General features: G+C 38.1%; 2 protein-coding genes across 4 annotated transcripts in view; one reads left to right on the plus strand and one right to left on the minus strand.

The window, feature by feature from the left end:
- LOC310898447 (uncharacterized protein) overlaps positions 1 to 23,183 on the minus strand; it is a gene marked incomplete at its 5' end in the record, with an annotated part of 290,282 nt that overhangs the window by 132,180 nt on the left and 134,919 nt on the right. The window lies entirely within an intron of this gene.
- AADAT (aminoadipate aminotransferase) overlaps positions 1 to 23,183 on the plus strand; it is a 66,074-nt gene that overhangs the window by 22,428 nt on the left and 20,463 nt on the right. The gene's annotated exons all lie outside the window — the stretch shown is intronic.

The raw sequence follows: 23,183 nt of genomic DNA on the forward strand, positions 1-23,183 counted from the left end.
AAGCAGTTCTTCTCCCTAAGGAAGCCAGTCTTGACCATAAAACAAACAAATTTGAACAGAAACAAATGACACCTGTTTCTTCTGTAAATGTCTCACAGAGAATTGATATTTTTACCTGCATTATGAGACAAGACAAAGTGCGTATAGAGAAGTAATACCTTATTAGGTCAACTGACACCACTTAAAGCAGAAGAGTTTTGAGCACATAAGCCTTTCTGAGATCTCCATAATTCTAAGAAGTTTAAGTTCACTCCTTATTAGACATTGGAAAATCTAAAGAGAAAAGCATGCTTAACAGGGCATTATATTATCTGGCTTCTAATACAGCACGATATCTAACAATCTTAGGTCATTATCATCACAATTCTCAAAAGGAGGTTGTTAAACAGGTTGGAATTCACACTGCGAACTCTCGGTTCTCTTGGACATGAAATGTTTTCTCTTAGCTACCTTCTTTCACGAAATTTGAAGGCAACCATCTTCTAGCTCCTCACCCTGCTATCAAATTTGGTTGAATCTGATCAGACAATGTAGTCAGAGTTCTGATTACATTAGACTGCAAGTCAAAAAATCCCATATAAACCTGAATAAACAGAAGAAAGTACACAAGACCAGATTCATTACCCCAAATATAAATCAGAAGTGTTATTCCTGAAGTCAATTGTGCTGTTAAAATCTGTACCTGAACAATTTCACATCTCATATTACCATTTAGATACTTGCAAGCATGCAAAAGAGATCTACAAGGCAATGCAATTTGTTTTTAATATTGGCAGAAAATAGTAACTAAAATTAGCTGGGGTCTTTGGAACAAAATAATTATGGACAGTTGAGTCCAATTCTGTATCATTAAATTGGCAAATAATTTTTTTTCTGTCTGAATAAGGACTACAGGATACAGTTCCTTGCCACCGAAAGTGGCATTTTGAAAAATGACGTTAGTTTGGTTTACAACCACAGCTGACATAGGAAAAATGCTAAGATGAATTGCTAACATTTCTGCATGAGCTCTGGACAGGATGATGTAATGTGCTGAAACAACCCAAACAACAAGAAATGGCACAGGCGCAAACAAAGAGCAAAAGAAGCCCCTGTAGTCCATGACTGATTAACTGCCTGCTCTGATAAAATGGGCAAACCCTTTCAGTCCCAGTAGTTATTTGCTCTAGAAATAAAATACAAAACAATATTCTTGAGTAGAGTAAATAATACGCTAATAATATAATAAAACTAATAATCTTCTCCCATCTATAAAAATAGGTGTGTCGCCAAATCACAATGCTAGATAAATAGAGAAGCTGCAACATGATTGACCCTTCAAGAAAAAGTATGTGAAACATGTCCATGACTTCCAAAGCTACCACCTGAATCAATCAAGCAATTCACAGAAGCAAACAGGTGGATTTCTCCTCACCTTTTCTTTATCTTTTCATGTTATAGATTTAACTATCATCAGGAGACACTCGGATAAATGCAGCAATCTTCGTACCAGAGCACAAACAAGGAGAATGGTCTTGAAACCAAAGGGTATCAATAGGGCATAAAACAACGAATAAAGGCAAAAATACCAGTGAACACAAATTTATATTTATGGCTGAAAGAAAAACAGAAGCTCTGGTACAGACCAAGTCCGCATATCCAGACTAGAGACAACAAGTTACATTTACAGAGAACTAGATTGACCAGCAAAAAACCTGAGAATCTGTGAATGTGAATCCCTGGAGGTGTTCAAGGCCAGGTTGGATGGGGCTTTAAGCAACCTGGTCTAGAGGGAGGTGTCCTTGCCCATGGCAGAGGGGGTGGAACTGGATCATTAAGGTCCCTTCCAACCTAAGCCATTCAATGATTCTGTGAAACTAAGAAGCAACACTATTGTTTACCCAATATTAATTTTTAGCGTTCTGATCACTTCCACCTAATCATGGTGAGTGAAAAAAATTATCCATGTTTTTCAAACAGGACTAAAAATCTAAGACATGATACACTGCTCCTATAAACATTCCAAATACAAGATCTGTTCTGAAGTGTGGTGGAACTTCCATTGCCTGCATTTTCCCAGTACTTTAACTATCCTTCAGTGAATAAAGAACTTGCATTTGCCTCACTGGTTTCACATAAATTAAATAGACAATTCAGATTTGCTGTTAGATGCTAAGCAAAATTAAAACAAGAAAAACAAAACTACACCTTATTAATTATGTGAATTATGAGATGCAGTTCTTGGATTTATATTTCAGCTATAAAAACCAAATTTCTATAGTATTATTATACCAAGCATTCTTCTGTCACCAGATAGATTTTTTTTAATCTCTCCATGTATTGCAATAGGATTAAGTTGTACCTCCAGTGGTCTCACAAAAAAAAAAAAAAGCACCAAAGTTGTAAATTCTAGACAAGAGACCTTCACTATTCAGTGACACTTAAGCCTTTCTATATTACAGATAAGCAAGCAAATAGACAGAAAAGGATGAGTGAAATAGGTTTCTGTTCTTCCACGTTTCAGGACTAGAGATTTCATGCCACTTTTTCGTGTCGCATTCCAAGCTGACAATGGCACATAAGAGAAATTAGGCCTTCTCTCCATATTGGAGATCAGCTGCATTCAAGTAGACCAGTAGACAAGTATCTCATGTTGTCATAAAATGTTTCAGCTGAATGAACTGGTAAACGTATACAGACTGGAGCAGCTCCGCTAACTGATGAACCAAAAGCTCAGACATGTTGAGGCCTGGTTGGATCTGTATCAGTCTAAGAGCAACACATTGCTACCAGCCAGTTGTCTAAATCAAAACTAATACGGAGTAGTGCTTCACAATCATGATGGTTTGACACCAACGGGCAGCTCAGCACCACCATATTGCTCTCACTCCCCTCATACAGCTGCTATGAGGCTGCCCAGCCCCATAACCACTCGGGCATTTTCAGGGTACAGCTTTAGAAAAACAGTATTATTTGAGTGTTGCATGTATCCCAGCTGAGAGAAATGTCTAGCTGTTTTAGATTTTGTCTGGTCAGTACTGTATCAGAAGACCTGATAGCCTAGAGCCTTTTTCTCCAATCCCTCAGTCTACCTGGTCCTGGACTAACAACTCAGCTAGGCCTCTGGTATCAGGCCTAACGATTCACAAAGCTTTGATCCCAAGAGCCCAGGGCAGAAGAGGAAAGCATGGGGAGATGAGGACTGCAGTGGTAAATGTAGGGAACTGGTGTTTAAAAACAGAATAGCAGTTAGTGACACCATGAATACGCATTATCTACATCATCTAAAACTCTGAGCCCATCTGCTGGAAATGCAGCAACAAACTGGATACAGACCCAAAATTCCCAGTATTGTTTACATAACTGTAAGATTTCAGTCTTTAGACTGTACTTTAAAAAGAGAGTGCATCTGGTCTTTCCTTCAACAAAGCAAATCCACACAAAATAAAGCAATCCCACTCAGTCTGGATGCAACTCGAACCATCATATCATTTCTAAGATCAATAACTAATAGATCCACACAGCTCCAGAAAGCCATGTTTTGAGGTCCTTCATTTCTAACACTATCAAAAACATTTGTTTCTCAATGGGTGTAGTTTCTAAGGAGCTAGTAACACAACTGGATTCCCTGCTTCCATTAACAGGTTTGTGCAAGTAACTCTAAATCTGTACATTGCCTAGAGTATATTTGAATTCAATGATATCCAGAAAGCCTTTCTTGTTAGAGAAGCGGGCTCTAGCATAAGGTGGATATGGCATTTTATACACCATACGCCAAGGTCCGATTGAAATACGCATTCCCAAAGTGTCACTTATCACTTCATTATGATGCACGCCAAAGAAACAGGCCTGAAGAGAGATTCTCATAACAAAATCAATGGTAACTGAAGAATGTCAGAAGCACAAAGAATGGGATCCTCTCTGGTAAAACTGAGGAGGGGAATATTTATCTGAAGAATCTTCAGCATTAATTTTAGAAAGACACACCTAAGGACCAAGCTTGTTTAGGGGGTGGTACCTCACCTCTGGAGAAACATGGGAGACAACCTGGGAGCAGCTTTGTTTGGCAGCCTGCTCGATGAAACAAAAGGAATATTTTTGATTTTATCCAGAGTCACAGGTAGCTTCAAGACAAAGTATTTTCTAGTGCCCTGAATCTATCCCAACACAGTGACTGAGAAGAGCTTTGCAAAGCACTACAGAATTACAGGCGAAGTCCCAAATACTTCATTCCTGAGGAAGAGCAATCTTGAGCAGGTGCTGCATTTGTAGGGTCTGGCACCCCAAGGAATGTTGTCATCATCATTCAGTGGCAACCCTGCACTGCAAAGATCAGGGAAGGACATCTTTCAGCATGAGGATCCAATGAGCCTCAGCACAGAGTGGGAAGAGGGATTAAGAAAGAGTATTAAATTGCAACATCAATAATTAAAGTAAAGCCTACCTCTGCACAATCACTCTCTCCCCATTAGCAAGCTACCAACGAGACACCAGTTAAAAGCAAACCATCTATGATAGCAAAAGATACAGGGTCACAAATGGAAATTCACAGAACAGTAAGGATAAATCATTTCATCTGTTCTCTGCTACTACTTCCTCACTTGAAAGGATTTATGAGGTGAAAATCTATAGCTGGTATTGAGCATCTCTGGGATCAAAAGGGGCTGAGGACAATGTGGATTGCAGCTAACTTCAGACATTACTGAATCTGTAGAAAAAGCTTTAATTTATGCCAATATCGAAAACTTATATTGTTCTGGTACAGGTTTACAATTCTGATTCTCTTCAAGGTTGTTTTTTTCCTTTAAAAAACAAATCTCTCTGTAATAGAGCTTCTGAGCATCAGAATGACTTTTGCCATTTCTCAAAGCTGCATGATAACAAAAGGTCACAGGCTGGCCCCAGTTCCCTTGTATTTAACAAAATAATATGGTTCAGAACAGAAAAGCTCAACCTAAAGGTCACAACAAAAATCTATTTTTCTCCACTGTATTATACAGAATATTTCCTTAGACTCCCATCCCATCCTACAGCAGAGTAAGCAGGTTTCAAAACTAACCTAGGTAACACATTGTACATGCAATTTTCTGAACACTACCATTTTTTTTGTGGGTGGGGGGAGCAATAAGGGGAATAAAGGGAAGCAATGAGGAGGGAAAATTTGTCCCACTAAAGAATGTTTAAGTACCAGAACAATTAAAGATCCTAAAAGTTATGGCATACTGAATTAACACCAGCCCACATGAAAGTCAGCTGTCATGACTTCAGCATCTGTTTCCAGACCTAAATGGATTTTCCAGATAAATGCAAACACTACACCAGACAAAAATAACTTTTCTGGGCTTTTTGCTCACCTTCTCATTTAAGTGAACACTAGAGTATGAGGTTCAGCTTACTCCTTTTGTTTCTTTGGGATAAGCTCCAAGTAACAGAGAAAAATTACTAGAACAGTGATATTTTAAGGTGATATTTCAAATTTTTTTTCTACTGAGTGGCAATTAACATAGGCCTTTATCACTTGGGGAGGAAGCTTATAGAGCAATGGGGCTATCTGTGGCTACTGAAAATGGAGGCATAGGATAAATACTATTCCCACATTTTTTCCCCGCAATGAAACTTAGTGAACATAGGGGCTGTAGATAGATTTTTAACCAAAACACATGGAAGTCTGAATCTTCAAATCCTTTCATTTTACAGACATCTTGTAAAGTTCACTTTTTTGTTTTTGCTTTTTACTTCTCCAGCTTCCAGATAAACTATAAAACACTAAATAAAATCAAGCATATATATAGGATGCTTGAAAGCATTTGTCATCTTCATTTGTGTGGAGGCTTCCTCCTCCTCTAACATAAATTTCTCCTGTTGGGACAAAAATTGTGATTTAGTACCTTGTTCAGGGTAGGGGCAAGGGAAGTCTCAGATTACAGCAACCTTGATGCCATGTACTATATGGAAAATACCATTTAAAACAAGTATATCCCTGTATATTATCAGAAAGAACCAATATCATACCATTGATACAAAGATCAAAGAAGAGGCACACAAAGATGATTCTAATAAAGCAATGCTGTTTGGTGTGGTTTTTTGTTGTTTTTTTTTGTGTGTGTGTGTGTGTATGTGTGTGTGCATGCATGCATTTCTGGTGAAGATAAAACGCCTTTTATTAAGAAGCAATGAACTTCACAGGCAGCCAACTTGTATGCAGAATTATTTCAGGTTAAAGAACAGGATAACTGAAGTAAGTTTACACTGAAAAGCCTGCTACTCAAGGATGTAATTTTTTAGGAAAAGAATCAAAAACATTTGTGAATTTTCATTTTTCTTATCCAAATAAAAAAATGTAGCTCTTGCTAGAGACATGGGACATTATAAACTCATACACCAACGTGAGTGTACTGATGCATTGAACTACTGCACATAGAAGCCTGCAAAAAGTTACATGAGCAGCCTGTAACTGGACAAAAATGTAAGCTTGATTTTTATTTTGTATCCTGATATCTCTAGATTAGCTTCTAGCTTCTATAGGTATCTCAGAATAAGTGGCATAAATGAAATCAAGCTTGTTCCGTACAAGCCATTTTTGCTTGCCTGGGTTTTTATTCCCAACTTGAAGGAAACTATTACTGATGAAAACAGAAAAAGCGCCTGGTATTCCCACTTTAAAGGCAAGAAAAATAAAGCTTTTCTTCCTTGAATCTTTTACAAATTTTATTTTATGGGCATCAACAGTTCTTTTTCAAAAATAAATCTTCCAGTAGTAGTCATATAAATTTCTAGTCAGGTTATGAATTTGGTGATATTTGTCCCCTTTCAAGCTGAATTAGCAACCAACTACTCAAATATACATTGAAAGTACACATTTTTTTCCCCCCACAAATTACAAGTCAGAGCAATTACTATATTTGTGATCAACTGATTCCCTTCCCACCCCCGATCTCTGTAGAGTTGATCATTTCACCTACAAAATGAAGCTTCCAGACAACAGCCAGTTTTAAAACATAGAGGAGATGGGAAATCTGGTAACTAATGACAGAGCTGTCCTTCTAAAAACTCTACCACTTAAGTGAGAGGCTTTTGTCATGCAGGTTTGGGTCATGCAGGTAAGGAAGAGGAATTGAAAAGCAAATATTTTTCTTCCTCCTCACACAAAGGATCAGCAAAAACTGAGTGGCCTCTTTACATGCTTGCTTTGTACTCCGCTTTAACATCATGCCATCCAGGCTTTTTTTTTTTTTTTTTTTTTTATCAGCAAGCTTCATAACACAAACCAAATTTCTTTTAATACTGAAGCTAAATCAAGAAAAATGAGCCAGCCAGCATGTTTTTCCACATTTAGACAGCCAGATAAACTCCTACTCATCTTCACCACATACTACTGAAGAGTCAAGTTTTTCCTACAGATGCTCAATGTCTTACAAGAACATTTGATGTAGTATTTAGGCATTATTGTACTGCTAACAGGTGGTAACTTTCAAAGTCGGCAAATGTATTAAGCAGATTACCTGACCTCCTTGGATATTTATATAGAGTAAGTTATTTCAGATTTTTTTTAAAATAACTAAAACTTCAGATTCAAGCCGTGCCTATACCCCAATGAAGTTTGCAAGATCCCTTTACATCTTGTCTTGTAATCAGGATTTCTTATAAGCATTTGTGAGAATACCTTATAAAAGAAAGGTCACAGTAATGTACATTTATATAGCCAAGACCAGAGCTTCTGGTAAAGCCCTGCCAGCTTCCAAGGTAACAGTGTCCTTGATTGTTGCTTCAAGTTTGTATGCATGCAAAGAGCAGACTTAAAAGACAATATTTAAGATCTTCCTTTCCCTTCACTGTAACATTTTTTCAGTTGCTTGTAACTTTGAACACACTTGAACTGCTCAGGTTTAAGTCTGCCAAGGACGCCTCCTCTGCATCAAAAATCAACACCTGAATACCCAAGATCTCAAGCGCTCCCGTGATCTGGAGGCAAGACTTGCGAAACACAGCAACAGGCTGTTCAGTGTACAGCTTTCACCTCCATCACTCTACACTTTGCACAATTTAAAGAGAAAGATTTGCCAGAGATTCAGTGCTACAACTTTCACAGCTACCACTTGCATTGATCATAGTTCAGCATAGTTCAGCCAACGAGGAATTTCTTTATAATTGTAGCTGGAAGCTGTAGTGAAGCCAAGAACCAGAACTGAGGACTTAAACATTGCATTCATAGGAACGAATTGAAATAGCACTTACAAAAATACTTTCACACATACTCCTGCTGTGGAATAAATGTGCGAGTTTAGGATTTGCTATCTGAATAAACAAAAACTTCCCCCGCATTTTAGAAGCATCTGAAAGGTCACAGTTTTTATGCCAAGGGGGGCAAGCACAGAATCCTGAAGCTGAGAATCCCGTCATCTGTTTTTTTATTGAAGAAAATCTATCTTCAACAGTCCCACTTGTAAGATGTCAAGAGAAAGGCAATCACTCTCAAAGGTCATGTCCAAGTCCTTCTGCTTATACGACTGAAGACAGTTGCAAACTGCATCTTTCAGAGTCAGCAGAGTACAGCTTCGAAAAAACTGCATACTACGTGGGAAAAAGCTCCCAAAGGCACTGTGTCAATTTGATATGGCCTAGATACTAACTGAAATTGGCATACCTCTATACACAATTCTTGTAGCTATGAAGTGGTTCTCTAGAAAGTACTTTCTCATTAAATTTCTCTGTATATGGTACACATAAGGCTTCAGTAACAGGCAAAAACACAGCCTTGGTTCCATTAACTCTTTTGACACGTGCTAAAAAAAAAAGTTATTTCCAAACCAAATTATACTGTGATACTTTGACAATTTCTAGAGCACAACTAATGCTGTAGCAGCACTCTGCACTACAGAGCATTGACTTTTGAGTATTTCATATTTTCTTAGTGGTATGCAAGCTTTAATAATATGCACATGACTTCTGAAATTACTGAAAAGGAATTTGAGATTTCTGAAAATAAGATCTGCAGAAAGATATGCATTTTATTACAACAATGATTCACTTTACATACACCTCTTCCTTGACCAGGTAAGCATCCCCTGCTCCCTACTTTACACTACAGATTTTGGTCTGTTCAAGCCAAAAACACTGGTTAGCTCAAAGATTTGCTCTGCTCCTGATGTTTTACTGCTTTATTCTTTGCATTTGTTGAGAAATCTGGAGATTAGCAACAAATATACCAAAACACCTGCAGAAGGTAAAAGTTGCTAGTAAAACACACATTACAAAGTGTTATGAAAGCTAGCTGTTAATTATTTTAAACAATGTATTTGTTGTGCATTAAAAGTGAAAAGTATGCAAAGAGGATGAAATATCTTAGCTGGCTTCTTCCAATTCTGCTTGAGCTGCTGTGAGGAGTGATAAGACTGAGAAGCTGATTTACAGGAAAGATTAAACATATCTTTGCTTATTAGAGGTGAAGAGTGAGCATGAGTACCCATGAATACCTGGTAGATTTAATTTCTAAGATCTAAGATTTAAGATCTTTTTCTAAGATCTACCTAGTGTGACACACAAGGAATAAAAGGAAAGCAATGAATACTACAAAAGAGAAATTTTTGATATGAACTTCCTTATTGAGATGTTCCCTCAGTAAAATAATTACACTGTAAAATCACTTCATGTTTCAGGCCATCACAGATATGTTTTAAAGGATGCTGCAGATAGCAATTTCACTCCAATGGTGTTACAGACTAATTAGCCATTTTTACCTAACCCTCTAGATAACTCTACTTAAGTTTGGAAGGACAAGCCAACAGCTGATGAGTCAAGGCAAGTGAGCCATGACCTATTCTGCTGTCTTCTTACCTTTCCTGTCCTAACCACCCACTCCCTGCATACTTATCCAACCACCTCAGTTGTTTTTCTTGCCTGCCCCCTTTGTAAGTGCACAGCTGCTGCTTCTATCCTGTATATAGATGCATAAACAATGAAAACAAACACGCTGGTACAGATGTGGAACTACACATACATCTAGCCACAGAATTCATGCATTATTCTAGAATACATTTCATTAAAACAGACTACCTATGAAGACTTATGAAAAACAGGTAGTTTATAAACAAAAATATCAAAACAAAAGGAAAATTTCAGCATGTCAAAGGGAGAAAAAAAACATTTTGAAAGTATTTGTCTGCTTCAAACTCATTAAGTTCCACACTGATACCAAGCAATAACTATACACACAACATACAAAACACTGGAAAACCTACTGAGCCCTCCTGTCTAAGAGGCGGCCAGCTAGAGTACTATACCAATTCAGTGAAACAAAGTTACAATATACATTAGAGATATTAAAAGGGCTAGATTTTTATGTCCTGTAAAATAAATTCAAGAGATTTACAATTGCCTTTGTTCAATGAAGTGAATAATCCAGTAAAATTCAAGAAAAATGGATATGAATATGATTAGACGTCTGTAGAGACCCTCTATAAAACTTGTGCAGGAGATAACATGTTCAGCCCAAGAATAACACTGTCTACATACAGTTGAAAGAATAAAGCTGTAAGAACTAAGCCAGATGCTATAAGTCTCAGATCAAAAAAATCTTATGAAATACATGCCATTTTACTTAAGAGCTGCATTATAAGGACCAGAAAACTAAGTGAATTATTACAGGTAAACAGGCTTTCCTCAGAAGCTCCTATAGTAAGCAACTGTTAAGCACATTCCACCAGAATAACCCTACTGTTTTGTTTACTGCTGAGCCTACTCTTGATAATTCTTTCACACAGAACATTGAAAGTCAAAAACAGACACCCTCTTCCCCACCATTCATGTGATTTGGGAAGGGAAGAATATAGTGGTTTTGTTATTTTACTTTTCCAGAAATTAAAGTGTGAAGGGGAAAGCAGGTATCACTGGAAGACAATTCCTTGGTTTTCAACATTTTGCCATGCTGGAATTGAAATCCTGCTAGCAAGATTTCATCATGAATTCTTCCTATGGGTAAATAAAAATCACATTGAGAACCTCAGTGTCTGATTTGCCTAGGGGAAGAGAGCAAAGAATGTCTCCATTTCTGCATGACTGTGGCTATTTATACGTGTGCAAATTTGCAGATGGGTTCACATAGGGAAAACAGAACAGCAGTACTACGGATGTTCTTGGGTAAACCTAATGGTTAGGGAGCAGCAGGTCAGAAGTTTTATTGAAACATAAGACAAGTCTTGAAATCTACCTGGAATGCCAAATGTAAAAATAGTGTTTCACAAAATTTCATATTAAGCATGAATAGGTAAACAGTGTTATAACAGACTGAATGCCGTTTTCCAAAATTATACAGGGAAACTGAGCATATTCTCCACCTCTTGGCAAACAGATTTTTCCTTCCAAAGCCCAAGTTACCAATACGTGGGATAAGCTACAAATCAAATCGTGTGTACACCATCTCATCACGTAGGTTACAGCATCTTTCACATCATATTCAAGTATTCAGTCAACATGTGTTAACAGCATTACTCAAAAAATACCCATGAAATCACTAGTGTCAGTGTTGTCACCAAAACCTTTAATCATAACAGAAACAGCACTTTAAATGTCAAATTAACTCATTTCTTTAAAAGCACAGCTCTGTTACCTAAATTCACTGCAAGATGTTTCAGCTGAGTAGGACTTACTTTCATGAATAAACATTATTGAATAGTTAGAGAATTACAACATGTCAGAAAGATCTTCCACTGACTGATATGTTTTGGTTAAAATTTCTTCACAATTAGCTGAGTCAAATATAACAGTGGCATATGATGGTGTTTTTTTTGTTGTTTTTTTGTTTGTTTGTTTGTTTTTTAAATCTGTATATCTTTAAATTCTCCTACAAGTCCAGAAAATATTCAAGTTCATGGTAAAGAACCAAACATCTCCCACTAGAACGTCAGCCAATTTCAATTCTTAATAACTTCACTTAACCTGTTTCACTTTGTCCTTTTCTCTTTTCACTGTAAACACAGCTCTTACCTCTTGTAACGGGAAATAAATTGCAGATTCAACTAACATTCTCTGGACCTATGCTGTGCCAAGAAAAATGAAGCAGCCAGCCATTTCTACTACAAGTCCTTTACAAGCAGTCACATAATGGACTTCCAGTTTAGATGCACAATGTAACCTTTGTTAGTCCTCAGAATGATTACTTAGGAAATGTCATCTGCCTGGCAAAACTGACCAAAATTGTATGAGACACCACAGAATATGCAATAACCTGCAACAGGTAGATCCTTCATACAGTTCCACCATCCCAAAGAACACCACTGCTGTATAACCACATATAATTACTTAGAGGTCCTCTGTCTTCTCATGATGTGAAATTTGTATTCAGTTGGAATCTCACTTTCACAGAGGACTGCAAAAACAGATCATCAACCCTCTGCCTACTGGAAAGAGCTGTGTAGGAGGAAGTGACAATGCTACTGAGGTGTTAAAGAACTGTCACATGTAAAAGCACTATCACATCTAAAAGCACTAATTTTTTCTTATACTGTGATCAGCATGGAAAGTCTGACTTATAGGGACATCTACACAAGCACATACCAAATTAATACAAAAGCCTGAAGTCTTTTGCTCCTTGAAATCCAGTGCTGGTTTAAGGTATTAGACTGCAATCTAGTCATACTAGACTTCACTTGACCAGCCCAAACCCTTCTTTCATAGGGCTTCAGGAAAAAAAGAGTAGTAATCAACTCGAAAGCTACTCTTCTGTAAAGCTAAAAAAATAAAAACTGCTAAATCATTAATCTTCTCATAGACCAGAGCAATACAACTGTAGCTCTGAGCAGGCCATATGCCATTTTTGTAAAATTGTGTTTGTGATTCTCATAATGGTTTATTGACTTGTCCCTGACTTTTTTATTTCCATTATCTGTGGAAAATATTTTCTTATAATTTAATGGTAAAATGAGTTTTTGAATAATGAAGACTAGTGGAGAGATAAGGGTGGAAGTCATATGGAGCTGGGGGAATAATTGAAGAGTCTCTTAACATAGGCATTTTTTTCCCCTGAAATACTACTTGCTGAATATACAGTCTTCTGTGCTGATAAAAATAAACAAAGCCCCTCTGTGTGGCGTTATAATACTGTGACTTCTATAAGAAATAGCAGAGCAGCTGCTATCCTCATTAAATTAAATATAGTACCAAAATGCAATGAATCCTAAATTGTACAGTGATGAGCTCTGAATAGATTGCTATTTGTCCTGCTACATGCTGATTTTGTTTGTACCGTGATTCTTCATTCCTTCCTTAATCTCGTGACAGACATGAAGCACAGGAGTCCAGGAAATTGCCACCCCAGGACAAGGGGAGACAAGCCTGATAAAATCCAGGCTGTTTTATATTTTATAGAAAGAGGTGAAACATCTCCATTGTTTTCATGACTACACCACATTTACTCCTCTATAGTGCAAATTCATTTTTCCTGCAGCAACCTGCAGTATGCCTCAAAGTATAGCTCCCAGGAAGGGGGACTTTTTGGTTGCTATTGCACATTACAAGATAGGAAAGTGATTGATTTAAACATTTAGTATAATGAGACTATAGGCATCTTGTTTTTGAATGAGGACAAAAATAGCTGTTGAAAAGGGGCATGAGGATTGGCATGCAAATAGGTCTTCCTAAATGAGATGCATATTTTTCCCAAAGTAACAAATATTAATAAATATGCTGGGCTAAATGTGAAATCCTAAGTCAGTTCCTATTGGTTTCAGTGTGGCAGGGATTTTACCACCATGGTGCCTCCCTCAAAAAACATTCAAGCTACATGAAAGTGATGCTTTTATTAACAAGCAGAAGATAAGGAAAGAGACAAGATGAACAGTCATTATTTAATAGTTTTCGTAGGAATAAACTTCCTTCCATATGCAACATGCTAGTAGTGGAGTCATTGGGATTCAAAGTATAACAAGAGCATTCAGCTGCTAGCAGCCCTCATGTAAAACTCACATCAATGTCATAAGCCCTTTGCCACACACGCTTGCAGCCATCTCTAAGGAATATGATGACAATCGCACTGAGCATATCTGTGCACAGAACTGATAATGGGAAAGGGATGAAAGGCTTAGCCCTTTCAAAGTAGAAAAATGTTTAGGCTTAAGCACCACAGGTGCACCAGATCAAGTTCACTGAATTCAGGTGCTCTGGTCTTTCAAAAGGATCTAGACACAACAATGTTTGGAACAGGGGTACTCAATTCTTAAGCATCTTGAAACTGCAAACCCCACAAGCCCTGAGGGTTCTATTACTCACTTAATACATAGGGTAATTAAGAATATATGGGAAGGATTGACAGGTGTCCTCACACTGACCAAATCACAGAAAAAGGAAAATAGACACCTTTACCCTAAACCCAACTAGCAGTGCCATTCAGATGTCTTGCTTCTGTACTGCAAAAAGGCAGTCCCCTACTTGAAATTCACAACACTTAATTGTGAACAGTGCTTTAAAATAGTGCAGAAGCTATGGCTGGCCATTGCTTTAGCTACTAAACTGCTGGAAAACAGCCCAGATGGCAGAAGGCTCTTACCTACCAACTGAACTAACTTCCACACTATGACATACCCTTCATGACCCTTCAGTTGAAGCTCTGGCAGTTCAGAAGGGAATAATGGCCTCTGTGAGCCAAAGCCTGGAAATACACATCACAGACCTACCGATCAAGGCTCCTGCTTCAGTGCATGTTTCCATATTTCACTGAACAGGGACTGAAATAACCCTCCCTCCACAAGCAATAATTATCATCCGGTCTGAACAGCAAGACACCTTGACCTAGGTGTCTAACTTGGGGCGGTAAATTCCAGAATGCAGCCAGGTTAAAATGAGATGCTGTCATAAGAGTTGTGACAACTCAGTCTTTTCATCAACTTTAAAGAACAAAAAAAAGTATTTTTTTCATTATTTTCCAAGTGCCCAACCACTACTAAATAAACAAGTCTTGTGATGATGCTTTCCTTAAAGGACTCAGCAATACAACTTCCTTTTATGGATAATCAAAGGTCAAAACCAGAAACTTTGGACTGCTTATCCCTGAGTACCTATAACAAAAGTAGTAATTTGGTGTAAGAAAGTGTTGGACAGAAACAGCTGTGTTTAACGAGATCACTATGAATGTACTTGTAAATGTTGTATATTCCAGAAATCCCAACTACAGTGTAACTTACCATCTCTGGCTTCAAAGCAGGGAGATCTGTTTTTTAACTAACTGCCAAGATACAAGACAATACACAACTTGGAAATCAGATAGACAGATTTTTCTAATCAAGTCATTGCATCAGTCTTCTATAAAGCATTAAGAGCTTTTCTCTCACTGTGAACAAGCCATTGTTTAGACAACCTTTTTAGACATGCTGAGAAGCATTTTTTAAATAGAGAGGACATTTTAATTGTGGGTGGCATGAATTAACTATCTGAAAGAACAGCTGCATCTTCAGATGACATGAAGAGAAGTGTGATCTGGATGTAAAGTACGATAAAAGAACATTTTCTTCTGCATTTGCCATTTTTGTGCAAGTTCTCCTACCTCAGAAATTTAATTTTAACTGTTAACAAATAAGCTAAAATAGAAAATAAAATAGTAGGTAGGAAGCTTTTATGTGCCACTAAAGCCTACGTTAATCTGTTTCAAAGATTACCTTAAAAATTGTTTTCTGGTCACTGAACCACAGTGCTTCATAGCAGTCAGGGATGAGGGAAAATGTTAAATAACTCCAATTTCATGAGTCTAATAACTGAGCCTTCTCATTTTATGCTATTTAATTGGAAGCAAACATTGGAGTCCCAACAGTTATGAAATTCAATCTTTCCAGCTTAGACATACTTTAATTATTCTTGTAGCATTATTACTCGTGTCTCATATGAAAGACCTTACATGCAGGAAGTGGCCTCGAGAACTTAGACAAAGTGAGTTATAAGGCATGACTTGGAACCCAAGAACTGACACCCACCCTCTGGCACGCTGTCATTAACAACTATCAGTGCTTCGTACTTCAGATACCACAGCAAATGGAAAATGAGGTAAAGTATGCATTCCAAATAACATTCAGTACTCTACATACTCTGTTCTAGCTACTGCAGATATCATTCACTCCTCAATAGAGAAATGACGTAAGGATGTAAGACCATTTCAGATCTTTGAGTTCTGAAGATTGAAGAAGCTTATAGGATTTTAGGTTTATTCTTTCGTGGACTACAGTACAATTTATAAAAGAAGAGCTTCAAACTTGAAAACTCAGCATTTCTGGTTCAGTCAAGTCTGGAAGTTGACAAATATCATGCCTATGACCACAATACAGCCAGCAATTACCTGGTGAATGGAAGCAGTGTAAACCTAGAGGGTGGAAAAGAAATGTTACTCACGTGTTTAATTTAAACTGTCAGCTGCAGTAAAGTTACTATCAGCAAAAAAAGGAGGAAAACTGCTCACAGACTATTCCAGAACCTTAACAGCTTCTTAGGTGACTTTCCTCAGCACCTCGGTTTATGAAAATTCAGAGTCATCCCATAAAGCTGACAAGTGCAATAGAAATAGATAGCAAAACTTCGAGAGAGTCTTTATCAGGAGATGCAGCTATATCAAAATCAAAGATTCATAAAATGAACATCAGTTTTGTCAATGGCACACTGTTGAGGGGAAAAGTCTGAAATCTGAGGATAATGGGGAAGAATTTGAAACAGGAGTTATAAAACATATTTCAATCAAGATGAGGGTGTTTATCCTCGCCTGGAAATTTTCAAAATACTCTTATACTTCACTCAAACCTTCAAAATCTTTCATTAAATTTAATGTGTTCTCCACCTAGCAGCAAACATTAACCCATAATTTTAACAATTCTATTTATTGAAAGCTTACTGGCAGTTTTACAGGAACTTGTAAAAACCAAAATTATACCTCAATAGAGAAGAATCATTTGGCCATCATGCAAATAAGCATTTCTCTGTTAAAAGCAAAGAGGCTAAAATGGTTTATAAAATGTGTTGGGTTATAGCTGGTCCAGCTTGTAGGGACTTTGAAGAATAGAGAAATAGAACTAACAACTGACACAGCAATAATAAAATTCACTTTCTGAACTGTTGCACAAGTCTTGCCTAAAATGCTCAAATTATAATCAGTTTATCAATCCACTTAATCTGATGCAAGTTCCTTCATAAATCCTTAACCAGTTTACAAGCAATTCTTATTAAGCCTAGAAAACCTTGGAACACAAGTCAACAACAGCTGAGGGAACTGGGGTTGTTTAGTCTGGAGAAAAGGAGGCTCAAGGCAGACCTTATTACTCTCTACAGCTACCTGAAAGAAAGGTGTGGGGAGCTGGGGGTCGGCCTCTTCTCACAGATAACTAGTGATAGGACTAGAGGAAATGGACTCAAGTTACACCAGAGGAGGTTCAGGTTGGAAATGAGACATTTCTTCTCAGAAAGACTAGTTAGTTATTGGAACGGGTTGCCCAGGGAGGTGGTGGAGTCGCTGTCCCTGGGGCTGTTCAAGGAAAGGCTGGACCTGGCGCTTTGGGACATGGTTTAGTAGGTGACATTGGCGGTAGAGGGATGGTTGGACTAGATGATCTTGGAGGTCTCTTCCAACCTTAATGATTCTATGAAAATATTATTCCTATGATCTACACGCATCCTATTTAGCAACCAAAAGTCTTCATGGATTATCAGATCAAATTTTCAGAAACACTTCATAACAATTGACTTTTAAATTGCAATTTAGCTTCCAACGCCAATCTCAGCACCCTTTTTCCATCTATGGGAAATATGGAGAGTCAAGAGGCTTGATTCTGCAAATGCAATTTCTTTTGGTGGGCTAAGTGTTGTAAATGCAAATTATAGGGGTAAAAGGGTAGGTAAGACCTCAGCTCTCTCAGTATCTCACACTATGTTCTCTACCCTGAAACTGTTACTTGCAGGTTGGGGAAAGAAGCTTCCTCCTTTAATTACAGGAAGATACAGGCTGCAGCCCAAATGTTTAAAGATGTTAATAGCGCCCCTCGTCTATGTAACATTTGTTCTTCCATTTGAGTCTCACTCCTTTGACTCTCAAGGGTTGCAGCTTTGTATTTATAGCACTCTTCTCCTCTTCCTCCCCCAGCCCAAGTAAAGCTCAGCTACAAAACCTTATCCATAGTATTTCACAACCTCCAGGTGCTTTGGTGTCAAGATACTAATATCTTAAGTCAGAACCATCAAGCTGACTGATAGCTAGAGAAGGCTAAAACATTCCATTTGCTGGGAAATCCTCAAAATTGTCTAACATACCTCGGAAGCTATGACAGTCTTCATCAAGATAACAGAAACAGAAACCCTGATACTTTACCAAGCATGACAAGTCTAAGGCTCAATAGCAAATACCTGGGAAAACACTTTAGTCTTTCATAAAGATGTAAACAGGAAACTGACACATGGCTCTCTTTTGGAACTATGGCTTTCTTGCAGCATAAAGTGGAGATAACTTCAAAGCACCTTCAGTAGCAGAGTTTAGTTTTATATTGACAATCATATATACATAAGGCTCCTTGGTAATACACATGGGTAACACTAAAGAGTACAATACAACCCAAGAACGTGTGGGGAAATCCCAAGAGCTGCATAATAAGACGATTAGTTTTCTAAATAACATGTTTACATATGTTTCACCCCCCATACCTATGTATGGTAGATGTTGTCAGAGAAAAGCCAGAATCTGGTTAGGAATTAATAGTATGCATGGGGTAAATATGCTAACACAAGTCTAGTTTTCTAAAAAAAATAAATTAAGAACTGCAATTTTCAGCCTGAAGTACCTGCACAGGCAATATGCAGCCATCCTGAAAGGAAAATAATATTCATTCAGCAATACTGAGAAAATCCAGACATTCTTTATGTGAAAATAAACTGGTTCATTATGTCACCCATTGAGTTTGCCTTGTCAATACTCTTATTTTCTATGTTTACTTCCATCATTCTACAAATCTTCCTTATACAAGTCCAATTAATTAGTAGAACTAAGGCAGAGATTGGTATAAGTAACTTAACATCCTGAGAAATTAACTTTCACCATTTAAGTATTAAGTGCTAGAAAAGCACTTTCTAAATCCATTTTAAAGGTAAGTATTTATACCATGAATGCAAACAGAGCAAAACAAAAACTACAGAGCTAAGAGCTTTTGAAGAATGCTAAAATGCTGTTCATAGTCTACATGACAGAGTTTGTTATTCTGTGAATGCAATTGCATCCTTTGAATATGTTGACAGAGGTATGAACCCATAGATTGCTGGTGCTTGCAGAACTGTTTATCATTTTTTAAATTCAGTGACATGAAAAGATACAGAAAGATAGCATGCTTTACAAATCAAGATCATAAAAATGAACTTGGCTGAAAATGTCTCTGTGAATTTTGAACGATGCCCTTGATAAACCAGAAAGTAAAAGGATGAAGAACCTGCCTGGGACAAACACAAATACAAAATACATTAAACAATGATAGCACAACAAAGTTGTTTTCACAATCAAGACTCTGGAATAAAGTTGCTTTAAGAAGGGAGATCAATGTGTTCAACATCAGAAGAAACTGTTATTTAAAAATGACATAGTTATTCCTCCTATAACTTTCTTATTATTTGGTGAATTAAAATAAACTTATGCAATCTGTATTTATCATTCAAGTGCTTTCCAACATGTACTAAATCTGTGCACCTCACAATTTTGCTTCCATCTGTCCTGTTGTTCTAACAAATATACATACTGGTCATCCTACGAAAGTTACAGTGTACACTAACTACATCACTAGGCATAGCAGCAGCAAAATGGAGTTGGCCACTGTCTAAGAAAAGTGCAGTTTAAAATAGATCACATTTGGTACAAAGTACTGTGTAGACAACAGAACATACTCTGGTTATAACCCAAAAAGGCTGGCTAAGTATCTCCTCTGAAACCAGAGAAAGGAAATTGAATTTGCTTTAACTAGGAAGCTGTACCAAGTAATATGAAAGAGTGATATGTAAGAAAGCAAAATGAAAAGGCAGTTCAAGGAACCAAGGACAGCTATAGGTACAATAGAAAAGCAGGACAGAGAAACAAGACTGAGGAATGAACAGTTTGAAAGAGAAAAGTGAGATGTGCAAACAAAAATCCTACAGCATTACAGAGTTCAGGCAGACATGAATATACTTCATTAAAAAGGATCACCTTGACCACTTACAAGGACAGAAGCCCAGAAACCTGAGCAACAGTGCACATTTTTCACTCCCATAATTGCAGGGCTCAGCACCTCTTTAAATACAAATTGTGGAGTAAAGAAAGACACCATAATTAAATCTTCCTTCAACCTGAATTAACAGATTAGCATTACCAGAACTGAGCATTTAAAAATCGCATTAGGAAGGGAGCCGCAAGATGTAGTGATTGTCCACAGAAGGGTAACCAGTACTGTGAGCATGTTTTGACAGACAGACGTTCTCAAGTATAAAGAAAAGGAGAAGGACAAAATGATAGATGGTCTGAGGAAAAAGCTGATAGCCTTAGATTAGACAAAGTCCCTGAAGCTCCTATCCCTACAGATGGACAGCATTCACCACCTCAGTTCTCCCCAGTCCTCCCTAGTCATTTTTCCTCCTTTCTTTAAGTATGTTGAAGAACATTTAACCTTCATTAGAGATGAAGTTGACATGTAACCTATAAAAATTTATCTCAAAGGAAGGATTCATCTTCTGCAGCTTCTCACCCATTTTATGTTTGAATCTTACAGGCATTGGCTAACAGCTAGGTAAATATGATACGTCAAATGTGGTAACATTTCAAAAAATACATAATGATAAAATACATACCATGCTCAATGTCAAATTTGGCTTGCAGTAGAATGAAGAATACTCTGAATTATTTTTTTTTTCTAGAAACAAAGCCCAGAAATTAAAATTGAATAGATAAATGCCCAAGATAAACATTCTTACAAAAGGCTGAATTCTAATCAAGAATTAACAGCAATGAAAAGGTACCTTCAGCAGTCTGAAGAACACTAGATTAAATGTGAAAGCAGACTACTCAGTGGTGACTAGAATAGCCAAACTTCAAAACGCAAATACAGCACATCAGTTATTACCACAGCTATGAAATATCTTTTCTCCAGGCAATGAAAAGAATGAAGCAACAATATTGCTTTTCCACAACCTCATTCCTGCCTTTAGGATCACTCCTTATTCCATGCCACTCTTGCTTCATTCAAAAGAAAACATAGGATCTTACTAGGAATAAAGCACACAGGGCCAGAGGAGAAAAATTTTCACCTACTAAATGAAAACATGCAATAAAGGCTTAACCCAGGGAATACCGTATATCGCAAATAATACTGAATATCCACTTCCTGGGAGATTTACACAATAGAGTTCACATCAGCAGCTGTTTCACCATAATATAGATTCAAATTGACAAGACTGAGGTTTTATGGAACAGCATTTATCTCAAGATTGTCAGGCAAAGTCATTTCATTTCTTACGATTCATTTCATATATATGGCAATGTATTAGCTGGATGCATTATTGATTGTTACTCTGTTCAATTTCAGTTTTTACAACATGGGCAAAGTGATCTGAAAAATATCACCCACGTCTGGCTTTTTTCTCCTCTTTTAAGCACAGAAGTGTCCATAGCATGCCTAGGAAAACCATTTCATTTCATTAGACATCCAATCAGAGGAATACCTTCTAGAACAAGCAAGTCCTTTTGAAGACCTTACTGTGAAAGCCAGCTTCTCTAGAATCTGTACTAGAATATCTAGAACTACTTCTAGATAGTGCTCTCTCCTCTGCTTGACTAGAAAAAGGCAAAGATGGAAGCAACAACAGCAGCCCCGGTACAGAAAAACAGATCAGTAATCCAAGAGTAAGACTGCTTCACATCTGGGTGCAATGACCTTTCAAGCACAGAGGGCTGCTTGAAACAGACAAGCCACAGCTGTCAATCTGCAGAACCCTGAGTCTTACTAAGACAGTATAATTTGACAGCTGCTATGAATATTATGAATACCATGGATGTCCTGTTACTTTCATCTGACAGTCTGTGGAGTGTAATAAGGAGCCAGCGGTTAAAAAAAAAAAAAAAAAGAAAGAAAATATAGCAAAATTCTCGAACTTATTGAGGCTCACCTGGGGGACAAAGCAGTCATTGGTCCCAGCCAGCATGGGTTTGTGAAGGGTAGGTCCTGCCTAACTAACCTGATTTCCTTTTATGATAAGATCACCCGTATGATGGACCAACGGAAACCAGCTGATGTGATTTTTTTGGACTTCAGCAAGGCTTTTGACACGGTTTCCCATAGGATCCTACTGGACAAAATGTCCACCATACAGCTAAATAAAAACATCATACGATGGGTGAGCAATTGGCTAACGGGCAGGGCCCAAAGGGTTATGGTAAATGGGGCTGCGTCAGGCTGGCGGGCGGTCACCAGTGGGGTCCCTCAAGGCTCCATTTTAGGGCCGGTACTTTTCAATATTTTTATAAACGATCTGGATGTAGGAATAGAAGGTATTTTGAGCAAGTTTGCTGATGACACCAAACTTGGAGGAGTTGTGGACTCGAATGAGGGTGGAAAGGCCTTGCAGAGGGATCTGGATAGGTTGGAGAGCTGGGCGATCACCAACCGCATGAAGTTCAATAAGAGCAAGTGCCGGGTCCTGCACCTGGGACGGGGAAACCCTGGCTGCACATACAGACTGGGCGATGAGACGCTGGAGAGCAGCCTAGAAGAGAGGGATCTGGGGGTCGTGGTAGACAGCAAGTTGAATATGAGCCAGCAGTGTGCCCTGGCGGCCAGGAGGGCCAACCGTGTCCTGGGGTGCATCAAGCACGGCATCGCTAGTAGGTCAAGGGAGGTGATTGTCCCGCTCTACTCTGCGCTGGTGCGGCCTCACCTCGAGTACTGTGTGCAGTTCTGGGCACCACAGTATAAAAAGGACATGAAACTGTTGGAGAGTGTACAGAGGAGGGCTACGAAGATGGTGAAAGGCCTGGAGGGGAAGACGTACGAGGAACGGCTGAGGTCACTGGGCCTGTTCAGCCTGGAGAAGAGGAGGCTGAGGGGAGACCTCATCACAGTCTACAACTTCCTCGTAAGGGGGTGTCGAGAGGCAGGAGACCTTTTCTCCATTAACACCAGTGACAGGACCCGCGGGAACGGGGTTAAGCTGAGGCAGGGGAAATTTAGGCTCGACATCAG

The sequence above is a fragment of the Anser anser genome, assembly GCF_964211835.1.
Source record: "Anser anser genome assembly, chromosome: 4".
In the NCBI taxonomy this organism is placed as follows: Eukaryota; Metazoa; Chordata; class Aves; order Anseriformes; family Anatidae; genus Anser; species Anser anser.